Genomic DNA, 6,000 nt, shown 5'->3' with positions numbered 1-6,000 from the left:
AAAGGCTTGGGAGTAAGAAAAGATGGCCTTGACCCATCGAGCTGAGAAAGCGGAAGCGGCTCTTAAAGAGGTGGCCACTGAACTATCCGACTTAAAACGCCACGTATCTCAGATGGTCTCAGCAATCTTTGGCAAGTCGCCCTGCAAGTGTCAATTATTCAATCTTTCTAGTGATCATATGAATTATCATTAACTCACTTGATATTGCTATGCAGGCCCCAGGAGCACAAATCTCAATCAGGACATGCTGGTGAAGCTGAAGGCGGTTTACACGCTTGTGGAACAACTTTACACGGGATCTCAGCGTGCCTTAGCCACAGTTGCCCTGTCAAATGAAGTCCCCATGCTCTTGGTGGATGTGTTAAAGAAGCTATCGGTGCTGCCCCAGTGATTCAATGAATTAAGGCGATCGTCTGCGAGAGACAGAGCCGTGGCTGCCTTAAGCTGGGCCAAAGCTTGGCTACCGAAATTAGACCCGGCCGACATCGCTATTAGGTATCCAAGCCTTAAGGAAGATGGCACTTCATTTGAACAGGAGGATTTCGCCGCTTGTGTGAAGGAAATACGCCCTATGGCCACCCTGATTGATGATGAGGCGGATCTCACCAGGTACCAGCTGGTTTATGATGCAGAGAATCGGAGGATACCGACGCCACATTATAAAGTGACAAGCCTGATCCCACCTATCCGTAAGCATACCTTCGCCCCTGAAGTTGACCCGGCCGGACTAATTGATGATGAAGCTGAATTTGAAGCTTTGAATGGCATTGACTGGTCATCGCCAAACTTCCAGGACAGGGAACAGGTCGAAGGAGTGGAGAGGGTTGATCCGGAAGCGTCAGGTTAACCAGAGAATTGATCCGGCTGGGCGGCTCATATTTGCAGCCTGCTGAAAAACAATTTAACCATGTGGACTTGGGGAGTCATGTAATAGGGTAGAAATGACTTTGCCTTGTCGTGCCATCATGCATGTTTTGGTGCTCAACACTGTTAAGCCGCCATATTATATTTGCCCCTTTTTATACTTATCATCTGTTTTCCTTATGCATAAGAAAGTTTTTGAACTGTCCCGCACACAGAAATAGATCATAAGAAAACCCTTGGCGGTTTACCGCAAGGTGAGTCATAATATCTTACATATAACCATTAATATGGAAAAAAAGTCACAGATAAGCCTATTATGAACTATAGCTTTGAAACAGAACTATAATATCATACCTGTGATTTTGAATTTGCGCTGTCGGTTCATGTGACCTGAACAGTAAGGGTGATAACCCAATCCTTAGAAGCCAACACTTCCAAATTTATGATGATTGTCATATGCTGGCGACTTATCGTCCAAAGCCAAGCCGGGTTAAATTTAAACCACACTTATACTTAGATCTGAACAAAAAAGTCTCAAGATAAACACAAAGATTATTCCAAAAAATTTAAGCCAAATAGCAAGAAAAAATTGAGGCTTCTGATTCGAATACGACCGGTAAATCGGACCAAAGGGGTTAAGCTAGGATTCGAATACGATCATGTAGCCCCTAGTGGCTTTGGCGTTGCACCGATCAAGAGGGTACCTATCGGGGATATACCCCGTGGCGTAAACCGGCCGGAAGTATAACCCGGCCAGACTTGGCGGTTCACCGGCGACCCGCTGACACTTGGCAGTTCACGACTCATTGGTAATCCGGCAGGCGGGTGCGAGGAGCGACAAGACCTGGTGGCCCAACGGGCGGTTCATGAAGGCCGGTTCATATTATGGTGGGCCGGTTTAAGAGGAAAGACATAAGGAATATTTGTCTTACAAGGAGTTAAAGATCTGGACTTGTATCCGGTTTGTATTAGAGATAGACTAGTCCTAATCCTAGTAGGACTCCACATGTAACCCGCCCCTTCAACATATATAAGGAGGGGCAGGGCTCCCCAAAGAGGGACAAGCTACAAGCAGAGAAACAATCTTAGGGCTAGACACAAAGAGGAGAGCCGGTTTACGGCGACTCCCTCGTGATGATAATGAGACCTAGCCTCAAACAGCATGTAGGGTTTTTACCGGATGATGTTTCCCGGGGCCCGAAGCTGTCTAAACCCTTGTCTTGCGTGTTGATCCGCCCTGCGTCTCTCGTCCCACTCAACCCCTCTCAACCTACCACATAGATGCGTTGGCCTCGCGACATCTGCCGTGACAAATCCACGACAGTACCGACAGCTATGTTCTCTTTGGTTCGAATATGACCTATGTTTGAACAGGAAGCCCCCAAATGACCTTGAGAGTTTTTTAATGACTCTTATTCGAATACGATCAAAGTCGGACCCAAAATGGGTTAATCTATGATTCAAATACGATCAAGAAGCCCCCTAGTGAGTTTGGCATTGTGCCGATCAAGAGGGTACCGACAGCTACGTTCTCTTGATGCGGAGATGACACGGAGCATCCAACGGACATCACCATGTCAAGAGTCCGTTTGGCAAGTGACACGTGCGACCTCTACTTCACATAGATAAAGGTGAATCATCTCCTTTACACGTGTTCACTTGAACCCTTCGAGGATGGTATACTACTTGACACTCCACTGTGTGCATGCGTAGGTACTCCTGGAGCTTCACAGATGACGAGGACGAGTGCAAGTGCCAAGGAACACCTACACCATCTGCGAGGGAAGCGTGGAAGCAAAGACGGAAGAAACGGACATGCTACAAGCTACAGCTCTCGGACGTCCGACGGCCTCCGGACAACCGACGACCTCCGGACGTCCAGCACCTGGAGACCTCACCAGCCAAAAGAGCTACAGCTGACACGTGCTACAGTGGCCGAACGCCAGACGCCCACTTGACGTCCGACAAGTTCCAGCGCCCGGACGACTGACGCCGACCGGACGACCGGTGCCACTTGTCCAGAGCCAAAACATTGGAAGTCCGACGCCCTCCGGACGTCCGGACCCCCGCGAGCGACCGGACATTCGACCCCGTCGAACGTCCGATACTGCCTGTGCGCAGCCGGGCCTTTGGCCTTGTATCCCTCTCCCACTTACCCCTTTGTGGCTTACACTATAAATAGACCACCTCCACCTCCTTTCTAGGGTTAGCAAAGTGATAGATCATTTGTATGTGAGCTTTGCTCCTACCACTCCTCCTCTTGAGAGAGAGAGAGAGAGAGAGAGAAACCGCTACTCCATTGGAGGCCAAGACCTCCATCTAGGAGAAGATCCCGCGGGATATCATCAAGACCCTCTCACGAGAGGACCCCCCTCAATACCTTCTCTTGAAGATGAACTTTACCTTGTATCTTTCCTTTTGTTGTTCATGTACCTTTTGAATCTTGTGTGTTTGATTGTCTAGGGGATGTGTGATTGGACTTGTTCTTGAGTGTTTCCCCTTGTGATTTCTCTCTGTTCTTCCCCGTGTTCTTCGTGTTCTTCGAGGGAACCCACTCCAATCGTGAAAGATTGGCCTACACCGGGTTAGCCCCGTATCACTGTGGGACTCGGATCTCCTGACGCATATTGCGAAAGGCAGTCCAGGTTGCCGGTAGCTGGTGATCAACTTGTGCAAGAGGACCCTGCCTGTAATATGGTTTAGTGTTAAACAATGGCTCTTCCTGCTCGCTCTCAATGATCATGTTGTGCAAGATGACACAACAAGTCATGATCTCCCACATTTGATCTTTCGACCAGGTCTGAGCAGGGTACTGGACAACAGCAAATCGAGATTGGAGCACACCAAATGCCTGCTCGACATCCTTCCTGCAAGCCTCCTAAACCTTCGCAAAGTGGGAGTTCTTGCCTCCTAGCACAGGGTTTGAGATAGTCCTCACAAATATAGACCATCTCGGATAGATGCCATCAGCTAGGACTGCTAGGTAGTACCCCTTGTTGTAGTGCCGCCAATTGACCTTGAAGTTCACCAGAGGAGAATGACCTTCAACGAGCTTGGCAAAGACAGGGGAGCACTGCAGGATGTTGATGTCATTATGAGTTCCTGGCATCACAAAGAAAGAGTTCTAAATCCAGAGGTCCTGTGTGGCCACTGCCTCAAGTACCACACGACAACCGCCTTTGGCCTTTGTACATCCCCTGCCAAGCAAATGGACAGTTCTTCCATTTCCAAGCATGCAATCAATGCTTCCAAGCATCCCAGGAAATCCTCTTGTTGCATTATGTGCTAGGATCCGAGAAGTGTCTTCAGCATTGGGTGATCACAAGTATTGCAGTCCAAACACTGCCAGCATTGCCCTGCAGAACTTGTAGAAACACTCAATGGTTGCGGACTCGGCCATGCGCCCATAGTCGTCGAGTGAATCACCGGGAGCTCCGTATGCAAGCATCCTCATAGCTGTCATGCACTTCTGGATTAAGGTGAATCCAAGTGTGCAAGTGCAATCCTTCTTGCACTTGAAGTGGTTGTCGAACTCCCGGATGGAATTCACAATCCAGAGGAAAAGCTTTCGTCTCATCTGATAACGGTGCCGAAATGTGTTCTCGTCGTGCAATGGAGTGTCGGCGAAGTAGTCGGAGTAAAGCATGTAGTAGCCTTCCAGACGATGCCGGTTCTTTGCTTTCATCCGCCCCGGTGCCGAGCCACTTCGCCGTGACTTTTCATTGCTCGCAAGAAGGCCGGCGAGGGCGGCGAGGACCATGAGAGGCTCCTCCTCCTGGACATCGGCTTCAGCTTCCTCCTCTAGCAACGCCGCGAGTGCCTCCTCATCGTCTGAGTCCATCGCCGGGCCGGGCAGACAAATCGCCAACACCTGGCGGGCGTCGTAGGCGCACAGTGTAAGTGCATCGAGTGCCCCTTAGTGATTTTGGTGTATTGAAGACTTATAGGTTAAGGGACTAATATGTTTATGAGTGTACACAGGCTCTATAAGTCGATGAGGAGTTTGATATTTACAATGAATGTCGACCCGTAAAAATGAATGTCTTCAGCTGAAGACTTTGGTTCTCCTGAAAACTTTGAAAGTGAAGAAATTGGTATGACCTTGAAGATTTGGATATTCATGCGAGGATTATGAACCGTGAAGACTTTGTTTTCGTACTTTCATTTTCTCCTTCTTGAGTCATAGGAAACACCGTACTGTTAAAGGGGGTCGAGATAATGCTAAGGAAACTGATTTCCAAGTGATGCTCATCTCAAAATCCTACACCCACCCAATCCTCTCAAGTGAAGCCATTGGAAATCTCATATCAGTTCAGTCAATTTTTTTAGTGACAGAGACGAAGATCTTCTGGTCTCTAAGAAATTTGTTCTGACTGAGGAGTTAGGAATTCGCCGGTGTGGATTGCCTACACAGTGAGGAATATGATAGCCCTGAGGAATTCGAACCTAAAATCCGACCGTTGTTGAGCCACGCGCCAGCTGTCCAAAAATATCCTACCACCTAACGGTCATATCCTTGAAGGGCATTTATGTCTTATCATGTCGGGCTGCTCCCTAGGCTATAGATAGTCGCTCCCTACAACCACTAGCTGGTTGGCCACTTCGAGAGAAACTGACACTTGTCAATTGAGAGCATCCCATCCTTCGAGGACTTTGAGCGAAAATATCAAGTGAGGAAAACCCAAATCCCAAACCCAAACCTACAAACCCAAAGTGATTGAGCATCACTAAAGAGATTGTTCCTGTGTGGAACCGACGCTTGTAACCTTTGAGGACTGTGTATCCTCCAGACGGTTAGGCGTCATGGTCTAAGCATCCAAGAGGAATTGTGGATCGCCGAGTGACCAAGTCTGTGAAGGTTTGGAAGTCACCTGTGAAGACTTACCATGAGTGTTGGGCGAGGTCTGTGTGATCTTAGCTCAAGGAGAATACGGTGAGGACTGTGTGTCCTCGAGTTTAAATACGCAGCCGCTCCAACCAGACATACAACTGTCAGAGCAGTTGGAACTGGTCTATCAAATCATTGTATTCATCAAGTCTATTAGTTCTATTTCCTCAACCCTTTCATGTCCTCATTCATATGATGATGAACCTGATCATTACTGTTTGAAGACTTTGACTGAAGACTTTCTCAAT

The sequence above is a fragment of the Triticum aestivum genome, chromosome 5B, assembly GCF_018294505.1.
Source record: "Triticum aestivum cultivar Chinese Spring chromosome 5B, IWGSC CS RefSeq v2.1, whole genome shotgun sequence".
In the NCBI taxonomy this organism is placed as follows: domain Eukaryota; kingdom Viridiplantae; phylum Streptophyta; class Magnoliopsida; order Poales; family Poaceae; genus Triticum; species Triticum aestivum.
This window is presented reverse-complemented; position numbering follows the sequence as displayed.